The 16860-nt window shown below is 40.0% G+C and overlaps 5 non-coding genes across 5 annotated transcripts; 2 read left to right on the plus strand and 3 right to left on the minus strand.

Annotated features, from left to right (window-relative positions):
• Positions 1 to 841: 841 nt before the first annotated feature.
• TRNAG-CCC lies at positions 842 to 912 on the minus strand. The gene has a single exon. It is a non-coding gene; the product is annotated as a tRNA-Gly (tRNA).
• A 1929-nt stretch (positions 913 to 2841) lies between these two features.
• Positions 2842 to 2912, plus strand: TRNAG-CCC. The gene has a single exon. It is a non-coding gene; the product is annotated as a tRNA-Gly (tRNA).
• Positions 2913 to 6340: 3428 nt separating this feature from the next.
• Positions 6341 to 6412, plus strand: TRNAQ-CUG. The gene has a single exon. It is a non-coding gene; the product is annotated as a tRNA-Gln (tRNA).
• Positions 6413 to 7052: 640 nt separating this feature from the next.
• On the minus strand, positions 7053 to 7123 carry TRNAG-CCC. The gene has a single exon. It is a non-coding gene; the product is annotated as a tRNA-Gly (tRNA).
• A 2895-nt stretch (positions 7124 to 10018) lies between these two features.
• Positions 10019 to 10092, minus strand: TRNAI-AAU. Its single transcript has one exon. It is a non-coding gene; the product is annotated as a tRNA-Ile (tRNA).
• Positions 10093 to 16860: the final 6768 nt, after the last annotated feature.

The following is a 16860-nucleotide window of genomic DNA, read 5'->3' on the forward strand; positions in this document are numbered from 1 at the left end:
GTATGACTCCGTGGAGGCATCTGTCTCTGTCGCTCTCAGATCCCCGCCTCTGTCCCTACCCCTGTCTATTTCTGTCTCTCTCTGTATGTTTATATGTATGTATCCCTTCCCTTACGTCCTCCCTTTTTCATTCTTCACAGTAGTTTCGATGCTGTACTATCACAGTTCGTCCTATACTTCAAATATCCACTTTTCGAAATCGAAAAGAAATAACTCAGCGTCGCTTTGCAATTCTTCTCTACGTCCCTTTCTCCCTTCGATATTAGAACAGGAAGGAGTTCCTTTCACGCAGCAACGGTAGATAGTCCCTCTCTTCAGATCACTCATCCTCGAATCCAGCTACGTGAAGGAGGACACCCTTCCAGATCGCCGGGTCTCGGTGTCACTACAATCCAACTAAGCAATTTGAGTATTTCCCTTGGTCTTGATGTCCTTGGTTCCTAGTTTAAGACCTTGCACATTATGCTGTAGGTTCTTACTCGGTGTTTTTTGCATTGCTTTGTATACCTGGTAGGGCGAGAATAGGAAAATGTATGCGCGCGAGTGCGCATGTGCGTGTTTTCAACTACTTGGCAGTTGCTCAGTGAACTGATTCTTTGTCCTTATGTATTGATCCTCGGACGCACCCTCACCCCTACCCCGCTTCCTGCTTCTTTGTAATGCCTGGACGCGCCAAGTTCTGGAGCCTGAAGCTACGGTAGATACTTATTTATACCTTGACTGAAGGGATGAATCCAAGAGAGACCAAATTAAGTGCTCTGAAACCCTTATATACAGAGAATCACTTAAAACAATTCGAAGAGGAAGGTGTTTAAGAGTGAATGAATCTTTAAAACGAAGCTGCATTGGCCGGGAATCGAACCCGGGTCTCCCGCGTGGGAGGCGAGAATTCTACCACTGAACCACCAATGCCTTGGTTTCCTCCTTTTTCCTAATAGATCTATTCCGCTATCGACTGGGGAGGGAGGCGAGGTTAGGAACTGGAGACAACAACAGGGCATAATAAATCTTTACAAAAATAAACAGGGAAATCTTTACAAAATCACCTAACCTTCTAGACCTCGGGTCCCTGATCTGCACCAATAGCTCCAGCAGACCCCCCAGGCCTAAGATTCTTGACGCCTAGAAATCTGTGCTTCTCATTCTCCTCTTAGCTTTCTTTGCTCTTACCCACAGCTCAGTTCTTAGAGTGTCTGTCTCTGTCTGTCTGTCTGACACACACACACCAGAGCAACAATACCATAACTCTTCTTGGGCTTCAATTATATTTTCACACAAGGTCAAATTTTCAAGGAGAAAGCAGAAACCAGCCATTCCATATGTACACATGTATTTACTTAAATAGCAATATGTGTATGTCTTTACACATGTCTATGCATATGTGCATACACATATATGTATATCTCATTTACATGTGTTCATGCATATATATATATGTATATATGTAATAATACACACATGTATTAAGGAGTCTTTTGCCTGGAATTGGTAGTTAAATCAATGAGAGGTAATAAGCTGATAGAAAGAAAATGTTGAAGGACCACTAGATCTATACCCCAAAGAGAAAAAGGAAAATTTACAAAAGTAACCTCTTTTTGAAGTAACAAAGAACTTGAAAGTAAGGGAGATGCCTCATCAAGTGGGGAAAGGGTGAATAAAATATGATATATAAATATAAGAAAATCCACTACAAGAAGTAACTGATGGGCTCATTTCTGAATATACCGAGAAGATTTATTTATATAAACTTTGACAGAGTGTAGGCAGAGAGAACCCAAGAAAACAGTTTATGGACTAATAACAACATTTTAAAGACAAACAACAGGGAAAGATTGAAGATTTCTTTCCTTTGTAATGATCCATAGTGATTTCAGAGGAATGATAATTTTTTTGACAATCCCCTGACAGGCAGACAATGAATCCAACATGTAAAAAGAGACATACATTTTGGCTATGGATAGTGCAGGCATTTGTTTTGCTAATCGATGAATATTAGTTATGGGGCTTTTGCTTTGTTTTTATTTTTTTAAATGTCTGTCATTAGTATTTTTTTTTTTACAAAAAAGAAATGATATTTAGAGAGAGAAGACAAGAATGTCCGGGGAAAAGCTTTGGGGTACAACTTCAATTAAAATGTGGCATGTGAATGAGGAACAACTGGAAGAGACTGAGGAAGAAATAGACGAATAGGAAAAGAAATAATACAATTGTGTCAGGGAACAAAAAACAAAAAATTAAGCTTGGAGAAGATGTCCGGGGGAGACAATATTCAATAGTATTAGTCTTCAGGGAAGTTAAGAAGAATGGGATGGAAAAAAAGCCCATTGCTTATGTAAATTGTGTTTGTGTGGTTCATGTAAATTATGAATAGATCCGCAATGATCTAACTAGATGTGGCTTGGAGAAGGCATGACTGGGGATTTTTCTAGAGTGTCTATTTAATCCCAACCCGTTTTTGAGGGAGAGTTTGATTGCTCAAAAAAAAAAAAAAGAAAAAAAAAAAAGGATTTTTTTTCCAGAGAAGGGATACGGGGCTAGATTTATACCTTATATCTGAGTGAAATATATTTCTGAACCCAGATTGCATGCATGTATGAGTGAAATACACAGTCTCTGGGGACTGAGCCTTGACAAGAGTAAAGAAAGCTAAGGAGAGAGAGGAAAGGCGCATTAGTTTCGAGGCGTCAAGGAAGTTAGAAGTATATTGGTGTTGCTATGGTACACTATAGGTACCTGAGGCCTAGAAAATTGAGATAGCTTTGTAAAGATATCCCTACTTCACTAGCTAGAGCCCCCTAAAATAAAAGAAAGGAAGTAAGGAAAAGCGAGAGTCTAAGAGAAGCATTGGTGGTTCAGTGGTAGAATTCTCGCCTCCCACGCGGGAGACCCGGGTTCGATTCCCGGCCAATGCAGTCTTACGTTCAACCCCATTTTTCCTTTTAAGTGGTTCTTCGTAGTGTGCTGAACTAGTGCGGAAGGTGACAGAGTTCCAGGTGGAGTTAATTTTCAACTCACGTAATTTATTGAAACAACAGGTGTAGATCCCTAAGAACTTGTTTAGGTTAGACCACTTAGAGCTGCCTGAATTAACCAGGCATATTGGAAGATCTCTTAAAGTTGCGGGCAAAGCCAAATAGCCTCTTCCCGTCCCGCTCTCGCCCCCAGATTTGTTCCTGAGGATAGAAAGTCACAGACTTTAAATCAAGTGTACTGGATCACCCCCACTACCAAGAAGGCTAGATCATGGATTTCATCAGACCGAATCTAGGCCGGTTTTCCTGCCAGGCCAGCGAATCGCTTTGAGTGACTGAGTGCTTAGGCCGGCTGAAAGGTGAACAAAAACCTTGCTTTTTTAAATTCAACTTTTAGAAGTGTCAGAGGAGGAGAAGGCATTTTATCTGGGGCGCACACATCTGGAGAGCTCTGTCGGTACCTTGTGGCCAACTAAGCTTATCTAAATGAAACTTATGACTATTAGGGTATAAGCTTAACCTATGCTTTGGGGCCCAACTAAGTTACTCTATTGTATACAAACTTGTCTTAGAGGTAGAACTAATGGGTGTAAGTAACTACGATTAAGCTACATTTATATAAAAATAAATTTATATAAAGCTGATAGAAAATGTTTGACCACTAGATCTATACCCCAAAGAGATAAAAATGAGAGGAAAAGACAAATGTACAATAGTTACAGCCCCTTTTTGAAGTAACAAAGAAGTTGAAAGTAGGAGAGATTTCCCATTAAGTGGGGAGTGACTGAACGAAATATGATATATAAATACACGGGAATCCACCACAAGAAGTAACTGATGGATTCATTTCAGAATATACTGGGAAAGTTTATATGAATTGAAGTAAAGTGTAGTGAGTGGATAGGGTGGGGAGAAACGTGCCTTGGAGTTACATTCATAATACTATGGTGGCTCCGGAATTTAATTAAGTTATGGAAACAGTTGACTGGGTAATGGGCTCTGCTATACCCATTTCTCTGCTCTCCATTTTCACAGTCCGGGTTTTTGGACTATTTTCCCCCTTAAAACCTGATTGATAATGTTTTTGGGGGGTACAAGAAAGAGCAAGTGTTTCAGCGCCGTTGATATATTCTCTTTGGTATTAACCCATTCACTTAAAGTCTAAAAGAGCGCCTACCTCAGCTTTTGACGCCACAGGATTAGACCGTGGCTACTATCTGAACTCTGTGGAAGCCTGGGCGGGGAGGGGGAAAGGGTGAGAGGGGGAGCAGGGGGCCGAAGACCAAGAAATAGGAACAATCAGTTCGAGGCACAGGGCTCCCGGATACATGAAAACGCGCACACATTTCTTGTTCTCCAGGTCCCAAGGCATACAATGCAATCCCCAAAACATCGAGAGACTACTACGTACTATGCAAGGTCCGAAGCTAGGAAGCAAGGACACCAAGGACATCAAGGTCAGAGAAATGCCCACAAGACCCTTATTTAGATGTGTATTGATGCTGAGATCCGGATAAGGAAGAGAGCAGCACCTGGTGGACGAAGCGCAGAAGTCAGCGCAAAGAGGCAGAAAAGCTTGGGAGAACCATGCTCCCAGAGCTCCCTAGTCAAATAGCGCCTCGACACAAAGGAGTGGAAGAAAGGCTAAGTAGAAAGAATCCGTCCCATTGGACCCCAAGGAGAACCAAGAGAAGAACTATATTTGTCCATGCACGGAGAAATGCAATTTCCTAAAAATGAAACCGAAGAGATATCCAGTGAGTGAAACTGAAACGATAGACTAGGAAGCAAGTACAGTGTCCAGAATGTCTACAAGGAAGGAGATCATCGAACGTCTGAAAGCATTGCTATATTTCATTAGCTTTCACCTACATCTGGAGCTTGTACATCCCTCTTTAATTTGGAGTTCCGTTCCTTAAACAGCTCTATTTTGTGCAAGAGCAAATCACGAGGCCTTCAATTACTCAGACACTTGCTATCTAGTGCCGTCTGTCTCCGTCTCCATTTTTGTCTCTGTTTCATCCTCCTCGTTCTCTTCATCTTCCTCTTCTCTTTCCCTCTATTATCCTTATTTGTATCTTTCTCCCCTTCCTTCTGGAGCGGAAAACCGGAAAATTCCCAGAGATTCCTGATTCCTTCTCCCCGGCATCTTCCTAAATGCGCTTTTTCTCCATTTCTTTTCCTTCCCCATCTGTGATTGAGAAGAACTCTTTTTCTTGTTCCTCACGTCTCTGGAAGGCCTAAGTGGAAAGGAAACCCGGCCATCTTAGGGGAGGATGGTTGGTAATGGCATTTCTGAACTGTGGTTCTGAGAGGGATCTGCACCAAAACTTGCTGGTCACGATCTTTTTTATGCACTCTTTTCGTAGTTGGATTCGAGGATGAGTGATTTAAGAAGATGGGGCGCTGGAACTGTAAGAGCAAGGACCTTTTCCAGTAGTGCGCCTCATACGTATGTCTAGTAAAGGACTCGACATTTTTATTGAGAATGGAATATCAATTTGGATTCAAGAAAACCCTGTTGGGCTCTCAGAGATTATCGACAGTTAGTTATGTTAAAGAGACCCCTTTCCTCTTTCAAGATCGGACTTAGAGCTTAAGGGGCAAGGGAGAGGAGGAATATGGAGGGGGAACTATTGTTTCGGCTGGATTTCGAATCCATGAATTTTGGAGTATAAGATCTGATAACAAGTACCCTATGGAAACTATTGTAAGGAAAACTTCTTAAACTGTAAGTTCCGAATCTATAGAGAATCACTTAACTGTGAGTGTCACGAAATTATAATCTATTTTCAAATAATATTTGATCTGTATACGTTTGATATACTTATTTATATATCGGGAATCACGTAAAAATTGCTCCGGTGGAAAGAGGTCGCGAGTTGGAAAAGTTTAAGGAAGCCCTGATATAAAGAATGAAAAGGGGTCGGAGACAGATCTCCTTAAAGCACTCATCTTCGAATCCAACTATGAAAAGAGTACACAAAAATGATCACGACTAACAAGCTCTGGTGCGGAGCTAAACTTTACGGAGTTAAAAAACTTTGGGCGAGAGGGAATACGTTGATAACTTTATCCCTTCAGAACCACAGTCCAGAAGGACCAGTATCAATCTTCCTCTTAGGATGGCTTGGTTTCCTTTCCACTTAGGGCCTTCCAGAGACGGAGATGGAAAAAAGGAAGGACGAGAATTACACAACTACATAATGCACCCTCAGAATCAAACAGGTGGTCAATAGAAATGTCATGTGCTGTGTTGGTTGCCATGGACAAGATTGAATTTATTGAAGAAAAAAAAAAAAACTTTTGCAGAAGGTAAATGGTCTGAATCTTGCTGAAAAAGAGTGAAAGAGGTTGTCCGTTCAGGTGGTTCCATGGTGTAATGGTTAGCACTCTGGACTCTGAATCCAGCGATCCGAGTTCAAATCTCGGTGGGACCTTCTCCTTTTCCCTTCAAGGAAAACGTTCTTTCCTTATTGCCCACTTACATCACACTGGATCCAAAGTAATGGACTGTTGTGCTTATCACTCCTTTTTTTTTTTTTTTTTTTTTTTTTTTCTTGCGTGGGTTGGGTTGTGCTTTAAACTTAGGAAAGAGAGAACCAGGAATGTGCATGATTTGAAATGTGTATTTGGGAAAAGCCTATGTGGAGGGAATTGATCCTTTACCCCACCCATTTCTGGACTTCTCTCTCACCTTGCAGGATCACTGAGGATCCAGAACTCGTCTTACGAAGCTTACGAACAGAGTCAGTCATTCAAGTGGTGAGTGGATCTACACTGTGTTCCAAGCTCCGTGCTAAGCACTGGGGATAGGAAGACACATGCAAGCAAAAGACTATGGGGCAGTAGGTGCTCAATACAAAATCTATTGAGGGAAAAACGAAGCACACAAACGGCATGGCAATGGCCAGGAGGAGAAAGAAAACAGGGTGGAGGAGGAAGTTTCCGACGTGCTAGGAGGTTCTAGTTGGTTCAATACAGAGAGGGGCGGCCGAGAAACTTAATTAGGCGGAGGGGGAGAGGCGATGTGTGCTGTTAGTAGAAGAGAGGGCAGAGATCGGATTCCTAAAACGTAACTGCATTGGCCGGGAATCGAACCCGGGTCTCCCGCGTGGGAGGCGAGAATTCTACCACTGAACCACCAATGCCTACATAAAACCCTCACTCGTAGTTGGCTCCTCGATGTAAAGAAATTCGAAGTTCTTTCTAAAGGCAGTACATTTTTCAAGGCTTCACGTTCCTGTTGTGCAAGTTCACGGATTCGTACAAAATAGTCCCAAGTCGCAGAAGTCGCTAACAGACCCTCCAAGCCCTTACCCTTCTGCACATCTGCCCACACAACCCGCCTCATCCCACTGCAAGGCCCGACTTCCCTCGGGTCGCTCCCACGTAGAACTAACTCTCTAGCTCTAAACACTGTCCTGAGCTTCACTTTGACATTCTCTCTTGGCTTGACGAATAATAATCAACCGTGACACAATGGAGAGCATAAACTATATGGCTTTTAATGGAACTAGGACAGGATACGGAAAAGCCCTCTCTCCTTCCAAACCAATTACAGTAGCTTACAATGACTTGATTCAGGAATATCTGGGAATTTCGCAGTTCTCTCATTGCCTTTCCGAGAAGCGTTAAAATGATGACCAAGACTTTGTGTACAGACAAAACCAAGAGTTCTGGATTATAGGGTCCATTGAGAGCCCGAAATACATAACCACACCACTAACTGCAAGTGCCGAGAGTTGTACAACCACAGTGACCCCAGAACACTTAGGAGCAGACTCTAACACTCTGGCAGGACATTCAATAAAGATACTCAATGAAAACAACTCGGTGATTCAGCTAACCACAGCTTCCCAGAAGTTAATCGGGTGCTGAGTCTAGAACGGATCCAGAAGCTTCTGAGAGAGAAAGAGAGAGCTCTGGAGCTCACTGTGGCCTCTGTTATTTAATCTCAGTTAACTTTTCACACGGATCGTGCTAACGTTATCTAACCTCAATGCTAGAAAGAGACAGAGGGATGGAGGGAGGAAGGAAGGGAAGGAGAGCCAGAAAGAGAAAAACCAAAAGAGACAGAAAGACACAGAGATAGAGAGGGAAACAGAGACAGAGAGTCAAAGAGACACTCAGAAAGAGACAGATTGACACAGAATGACGGAGAGAAACTGCAAAGAGGAAGAGACCAGGCTCCCGCTTGCCATCAGTGATGCTCTTAACATAATAAGATCGATAAAGACAGTCAGTAATAAAAACAGGCCGAAACCAGTCGCATAAACAAGAGAAGCTAGGAGTTTTAAACAAGGGAGAAACAGTCCGATTGTCCCGACAGTTTCACCACGCGCAGATCCATCCTTAACCATGGCGGTAAAATGTCAAGGATCGTATAACATTGTGGTCTCCCTGAATTCTTTGCATTTCTTACCGCACACGGGCATGCATTCCCTTCAAATATCACATTGTGTTCAGCCATTCCCCAGTCGATGGGCAGGCCTTTAGTTTCTTTGTCCCTACAGATTTTGTTGCTCACATAGATGCTTTCCCTCTTTCTTCGTTCTCTCCGGGGGGCAGACCTCGTATCAGCCAACCCCACTTAGCTCCTGGCACCCGATGCACGGAATAGTGCGACATCGTTCCAGAACGCCAGGCTACTAGGAGTGGACTGTACGCATCAATGTGCCCTCCTGGGGACGCCGGGCTGGGGCTCCTGCAAAGGCAAAGGATAAGCAAACTAGATTGGGGGGTGGGAGTGGGAGATGGGGTGGCGTCTTTTTCCAAGTAATTTGTGTCCACACACAACCTCAACTCTGCTGCGCTGCTCCTCGATGCTCCTAGGAGTTTGCTTTTCTTTCCCGCCTGGCGGGTAACGGCTTCACTTGCAGCAGATTCTTGGAACCGTTCTTTGGGCCATTCCAACTAGTGAACAGTCAGCTAGCTAGTGGACGCCCCCCACTCGAGTCAGCTCTCTTGCTTGGAGTTAATGGCGACGGACCAGAAAAATTCTTGTTGAGTTCCGAATCTTGTCAATTTATCCCGAGGAGGGTGTTGATTCACTGCTGAGCAACTGGGACAATCCAATCCGCGTGTTTCCTAGTTCCTGTCAACGGTTTCTCCCTATTTGTGTCATTGGACACGCAGTGCATTTGTCCTTTTGGTTCCCTGTATTTTGTGGAAAGAGAACAACAATCGTGCTTCAGGGGATGTACCAGTCAGGGACTGCTCACTGCAAGGTTTCAAGGAATCAGATGAGGATGTTCGGGAGGAGCAGCTGAACAAATTGTGGTTGCATGAATGTCTCGGAATACGACCGTGCTGTGAGAGACAAGGACTAATTAGGAATTGTTGGAGATTAGAACCAATTAGAATTTAGAGGAGATGGAGCGATTTCCACCCTCTGATGCAGACTGAAATAAGCAGAGCCAAGAAAACAGTATTTACACTGACGAGCACCATGTCAGCGGAAAGAGCAACCACACAAAATCGTCAGCTGGGAATATTGCAAAATTACAAAGAGCCTCTAAGGAGAGAGACCTAAGAAGACATTCCGACCTGCGCTCTTCAGCGGAAGCGTGGCACGTTCCACATGTTTCTATTCTTTTTAAATATGTTCAATTTTGCTCCGCTTCCCCCTTCTTCCTCTTTTTATTTATCTATGTGTTTATTCATTCATTTATTTTCCTGTAAAGCCTATTGCTGGTAAAATGGGATGGTTTTCTGGAGTGGTTGGGCAAGAGAAATTCTGGTGACCTGAAAGGTATTAATAAAAAAATATTTTAGAAACTGTAGGTGAGTGACTAAGTAGTTTATTAATAAAAGGTACATTTTCCGGATTGGAGGTAAGGTAACTCTACTTAGGTGTTTGACATTCTCTTCAGCCCAACTGTTACTGGGAACTTTATCTGTGGGTCATTATTAGCCGGATTAAGTTGGCAACATTTCAAATTTGACTTTTTTTAGTTAGTTTCGCTGTTCCCTTGGGCAGTGGCAGCAAGTAGGGCCTGCGGCTTCCGATGTATTGATTTACAAATAGACTTTGTAAAAGTAGCTGGCCCGTACGGGGATCGAACCCGCGACCTTGGCGTTATTAGCACCACGCTCTAACCAACTGAGCTAACCGGCCCTCACGACGGAGTGTTTTTTAGTCAAATCTTACATGAATACTGAAAAGGCTTATGGGACACTCCTATAGTCTTTTGCAAACTAGAACTTGCCTACCAATAACAATGTTTTTCTTTTTCTGGGAATCCTTCTCCCCTTCCTCCTCCCCACTCCCCTCCCCCCCCCCGCCCCCTGAAAAAAATGGATGTGAATAAAAACAGAATTATGAATTCATGGCTCTTGGTATGGAATCAGGAAGACTTGAGTTCAAATTTGGCTGTGACTTGGGCCAGTCCCTTCTGTTTAGTATACCTTAGTATTCTTGAGTATCTTTGTCAAAATAAACCCCGTATACTTTGGGATCCACAGGGTCATAGAGAATCGGACACAACTGAATTCATTGTTGTCGGAAATGGGAATTTATTCAACCATTTCCTACAGTATTTTGGAATGACTGAACCAGCGATGCAGTAAGACTGTGTAAGAAAAGATTTATAGAAACACTTAAGGAAAAACAAAACATCAAAAACAACAACAACAACAACAAAAAAAAAAAAAAAAACCTGGAAGTGAGGAGCATGTCCACTGATTGCAGAATGGCTGGATATATGCTACAGTAATATAAAGAAATATCACCAGGCTGCAAAAAATGGCAAAAGAGATGAATTCAGAATCTTAGGGAAGCTAGTATGGACTGATGGAGAGTCAGTGAACAGAACCAGAACAAGTTATGCAATGATTGCCATAATGAAAAGAAAAACAACTTACATAGTTTTTACAAAGGTGGCTGATGCAAAACTTAATCAAGACATCCCAGATCTTCTAACAGAGGCAGTGAACTAGAAGTTTCAGAAGGAGCCAATAACTAAACTTGTTTTGCTTGACTATATTTAACTGTTAAAAGGAAGGACCTTCAGTTCCTTTTCTTTGCTCTAATCTGAGGTCTGAAATTACCAACTTAAAACAGAATCTGTTGCTAACATTTTCCTCAGAGACTATGCTTTCAGTGAATGAGAAATGTCTTCAACCTATTGTTTGTTTGTTTGTTTTTTTTTGTCCTTGTATAATTGATGGGGAGAGGGGGATATGATATAAATGGAATATTAGCAAATAGACTACAGCATATTAGAATAATTATACATTTTAACCACATTGAATTTATACCACAAATGTTGCAGTAAATCAACATAAGAAAGACTATAAATATGTCACTCATAATATAAATAATTGGAATCATAAGATTATATTAATAGAGGTAAAAATGACTTTTGATAAGAGGTAATAATCATTTCTGCTAAACAACAAACAAGAGGAGGCCTAGCTATCTAAAGACCAAGAGCAAATATGAGTAATGGAGATAAGCTTTCTAACAAGATAAAGAGTATAGGAAGAATACTATCCTATTTAAGAAACTCCTAGAAATGAGGGCTAAAGCAATTTTTTAAAAAAGGAAAAGAACTTAAGAGAATAAGCATGGTCAAAGAGGAAACACATATTTTGCCTTTTTGGTGATGACAAGACTTATTTAGAGGATCTTAAGGAATTCAGCAAAAAATTAATTTAAACAATAAATTCAGTCAAACTGCACAAAATCAATATGATACATGTTATAAAATAAGTCACATACATTACCTGTATTTCTATATACTACCAATAAAACACAAATGTCAACTGTGAAAATCCATTCCCCAAATACAGAGGATTTCCTATTGAATTGGGGGAGGGTATTTGTTAAAAAGGAAAGTTTTTAGTCATACATGATGGAGCAACCACATAATGGAGCCCATAGCCTAGAAGCAGGGGGTAATTTGTTCTTGAAAACCACAAAGAAGAGTTTTCAGGAGGGATTAGTATAGAGAGTGGAACAGATGGGACACACAAGCAGGATGTTTTGCAGTAACAGTTAACCACAAGTCTGGGAACGAAGGAAGTCTGGTACTGATAAGCATATATTCTCAAATTATAATAAAAGGCAGTACTGTAATCATTAAAATGTCTTGATTAAAACTGAATAAAAATATGAAGTCCAATAATGAAATAAATTAGGTATACAGAGGCAAAGAAACAGTAGTTCCATAAATCCAAGTGCCCCAGTTACAGGAGTAAGGGCTCATTATTTGAAAAAACCCCTGGGAAAACTGGGGCAAATATTGGGTATAAGTCAAGATCTCACACCATATATCAAGATAAATTCTAAAATGGGTTATGTAACTTATGCCTAAAGGTGATTTCACAGGTGAATTAAAAGGAGCAAAATAGAAATCACCTTTCAGGGAAAAGAATTTCTGATTATAAAAGTGATGGAAAGGATGACAGAAAATAACAGAATTTTGTTTACATAAAATTAAAAAGATTTTGTTTAAATAAACTTTATGTTGATAAAATCAGAAGGGAAGCAAGTAATGCAGAAAAACTATTTGCATGAAGTTTCTCTGATTAAGATTTCATTTTTAGGTTATACAAGGAGTTGATTCAAAATTATAGGATGAAGAATTGTTTCCCAATAAATGAATGATCAAAGAACACAGATAGTTCTCAAAGGAAAAATTCAAATTCTCAATAACCACATGAAAAAAAATGCTTCAAATCATGAAGAATTAGAGAAATGCAAACTCAAGCAACTCTGAAGTTCTACTTCACATTCATCACACTGAAAAATATAATAAAAGAGGAAAATGACAATTGTTGAAGGTGCGTTGGAAAACAGGCAGAGTAATATACTATTGATGAAGCTGTCAGTTAGTCTTGCCATTCTGGAAAGCAATTTGGTACTAAGCTCCAAAAATTATTAAATTATATGTACCTGTTGGCCCAGCTATACCACTTCTATGCCTACACAACAAAGAGATCAAAGAAAATGAAAAGGATTTTTAGTAATTCTTTTCATAGTTGCCAAAAAGTAGAAATAAATAGTGAGCCTATCTAATGGGGAATGCCTAAGAAATTATGATATATTAACATAATAGAATATTATTGTGTCATAAGAAAAACATGGACACTTTCAGATGAAGAGACTTTTATGAATTGAAGCTAATTGAAGTGAGCAGAACTAGAAAAACAAATTATATAATGGCAGAAACATTATATAGAGAAACAACTTTGAAAGACCTAAATTCTCTGATCAATGAAATAATGAACTAGTATTCCAGAGAACTGAAAATGAAATAGATCACCAACATTCAGCTAGAGAGGTGGAAGATTTAAAATCTCATCACAATATGAATTTCTGATATTAGGTTGTTTCCTGTACATCATATTATGTAATTGGGATGATCTCTTTTTCAATTAGATCAATTTAATTTACTTATGTTGTATGTTCATAGATGTTCATGTGTTATCTGTGAATTAGTTGGAACTGCACGTTATGTCCTCGGAAGGGAAGTAAAGACTAAAGATCTATGCTAGATGTGAGACTGGAAAAAAAAGTTGGGTTTGTTGGGGAGACCAAGGTATCCTGGAAAAGGGGAAGGTCGAAACTGAGTTTGTTGTTGTTTGCCTTTTGCTGTTGATAGAAATAGGCCATAAAAACAAGGGGCCAGCAGGGTATAGGATAATGACTATGTTTTCTTTGCTTAATTTTTATTTTGTTTAGATTTATTTTCATGCCAGTCTGAAGAGGGACTTGGAGTGAAATCAGGGGAAAATAGCTTGGTATACCTCTATCTTCCATGAAATTACTCTGGGGTTTCCTCAGGAGAGACTCCTAAAACAGATTTTGTGGGCAAAGGATGTGCATAAAAGGTAAACTGAAACTCAAGTTACAGACACTTCAGACCTGGGGGTCACTCTGTCTGGCTTTGGTAATGTTTTCCTTAACTAGATGTAGTACTCATAACTATGGATTGTATCCTTATTAGGGAGAGACTTCTTAGTTACTTTGTTTTAGCAGATTTCACACTTAACACTTCCTAGCTGTATGACCCTGGGCAAGTCACTTAACCCCAATTGCCTCAGAGGGGGAAAAAAAGCGAATGTTATGTTTTAGCAGATATTTCTATCTGCTGAGATTCATGCAGATGGTTCTAAAAAGATAAACATAGAAATTGATTGCAGAGAAAAGTTACATTATCAGAGGAGATGCTAAAGTGAAACAATGTGACAGCAAATGGATAGAAATATTCAGAAGAGCAACAGAGTACATCATTGAGACATTATCAGAGATATCAACAGCTCTAAAGCTTTGGTTGGGCGAGTTGCCCTGGGTGAATGTATATACAAAACACCATGCCCTGGCCACAGAAATCTCTGGTTTAAGCATCTTCACCAATTTTTTTTTTAAACTACACAAGTGTGTCCTCTATGCCTATTGGTGGATCATGAATTTTCTACCTAGTCTTAATTTGTGGGAGAATTATTTACGCATGGCAGGGCAAAACAAAAAATACTTGGATTTATTTTGGGGAATAGATGGGTGAAGAAACTATGTTGCTGTCTTATTAAATGTGCCTTGATGTGTACTAACATGTCTCCAAGGAAGGTATTTAAAGACATTGGTGGGAGAAGGGCTCATGAATTATGAGATTTTGTTTGTACTATCATTAAAAATTTTTTTAAATCTCCTTTTTCTTATTTTTTAAACTTCATAGTTATTTCCTGGCAAGGGGCTTGCTATGAATTTGAATAGCTATTAAATCCCCTTTCTCTCCACCCTCCCTCCATCTTTTCCCACTCCTCTCAGCAGAGATAATAGAATTTAATCTGTGTGAAGATGCCATCTGGAGAGAGCAGAAGACCTTGAGACTCAAAAGAACTTCAGTCTTGGGGTGAGTTATGCATGAGAATGTTATGGGGTTACTGACAAGATATTGTGGCCAAAATTGTGCATATGGTATATCAGCCCACTAACATTTACAGTTTGGAGGCACAGAGTTGTGAAACTGATGTACTATTTGGATTTGTGTAAACACTGAATCATTTTGGTTTCTTTTGGAATATGATCTTTAAATGTAGGGATAGTCAGGCAGCTGCTATAGGCTAGTATTATTGAGAGAGAAGTCATAGGAAGAGAGTAGTATTGGGTTGTCTAGGCCCAGTGGAATGGAGAGGATGAGAGAGGTCATGAAGGTGGAGGGTTCTGAGGAGGTTGGGAAAATGAAGAACAGAGGGGATGACAAGGATATCTTCAAGCGCTCTCAAAGATGAAACCTTTTCCTTTGCTGCCAGGAGAGATCCCCGTGAAAGTCCTAAAGATTTGTATATATTGATTGTCATGGAAACTTAGGTTAGGAAAGAGGTTTCAGTATGGCAGAACAACAGAAATTCAGAAAAATCCAAGTCTGTTAACCATTTAGGTTGTTTCATCTTTAATTCTACACCTAATTGCTCGTGTGTGTCACCCACAGGGTTCAAAATGTTGGAGCCATTTTCTCCCTGCTAATGATCCCTATTTAAGAATAAATACAAAATTCACCTATCTACTCCCTATGTGTTGAGAATTCTCAGGAATCCTGGGTCAAAGATGCATTTTAGTTACTTTTCTAGTATAATTCCAAATTGCTTTCTAAAATAGTTGACCAATGATATTCTCCCTAAGAGTTCTTGAATGTCTTTGTTCTTCCATAATCTCTTCACCATAGACTATTCCCAACCATAGACTATTCCCAACTTATATCATCTTTGCCATTTTGCTGGGTGTGAGGTGAAACTTCACAGTTTTTTTTTTTTTTGAAAACTAGTGATTTGAAGTAATGTGTCTTATAGTTACAAGTTTCTAAATTTTTTTTTTTTTAGAATTCCTTGTTTATTTTCTTTGACAATCCATTCTGAGCTGTAAGAAATGATGACTAGAAAAGGATGGGAAGATATATATATATATATATATATATATATATATATATATATATATATATACTGCAACATAATAATAATCTCTTTTCTCCAATCATTTTTCCTTGAATTGTGTGTCCAATATGCACTACAAATTAAACATGTTCAAAACAGAACTCAATATCTTTCTTCCTAAATCTTTCCTCTTCCTCTCTTTCTTAATATTATAGAGGACAATACCTCAGTCTCTCAGACTGACAATTTAAGAATCATCCTAGACTCCCATTTCTCATTCTCATATCCTATATGAGCCTAATATCTATCAATTTCATCTTTGCAACACCTCTCAACCCCCCTTTACACTTCTGACCTGCTACCACTCTGTGGTAGCCCTTGTCACCTCATGCCTGTAGTATTGCAATAGCCTAAGTAGGTCTTCTTGCCTCAAGTCTCTCCCCACTTCAATTCATCCTTCATTCAGCCAGAGAAGTGATTTTTCTTAAAGCTGAGATTCTACTCAATAGATTCTAATGACTACTTATCACATCCAGAGTCAATACAAAATGCTCTCTTTGGTATTTAAGACCATTCAAAACACATTCCCTTCCCTCTCCACCACCTTTCCAATCTTCTTATCCTCCTCTTCAACGTTTTCATCCATCTAGTAACATTGGCCATTGGCCACTTTTGCCCTTCCACAAACAATTCACTCCATCGCTCAGCTTGGAGAATTTTCTCTGTGCTCCATGCTTTCTCTGATCTTTTCCTGCCAGCTTTTCTGGCTTCCTCTAAGTCCCAACTGAAATATCATCTACACGAAGTCTTTCTCAACCCCTTTTAATTCTAATACCTTCCCTCTTTTAATTATCTCCTATTTGTCCTGTATGTAGTTTGTGTTGTCTCCTCATTAGATTGTGAAGACCTGATCAAAGATGGGGTGGAGTAAAGCCAGGAAGCTGATTGAGCTTTCCCAGTTTCTTTAAAAAACCATATGAAACCAAGCCTCTGAACAGAGACTAACAGA

Source organism: Sarcophilus harrisii, chromosome 4 (assembly GCF_902635505.1).
Source record: "Sarcophilus harrisii chromosome 4, mSarHar1.11, whole genome shotgun sequence".
Classification (NCBI taxonomy): Eukaryota; Metazoa; Chordata; class Mammalia; order Dasyuromorphia; family Dasyuridae; genus Sarcophilus; species Sarcophilus harrisii.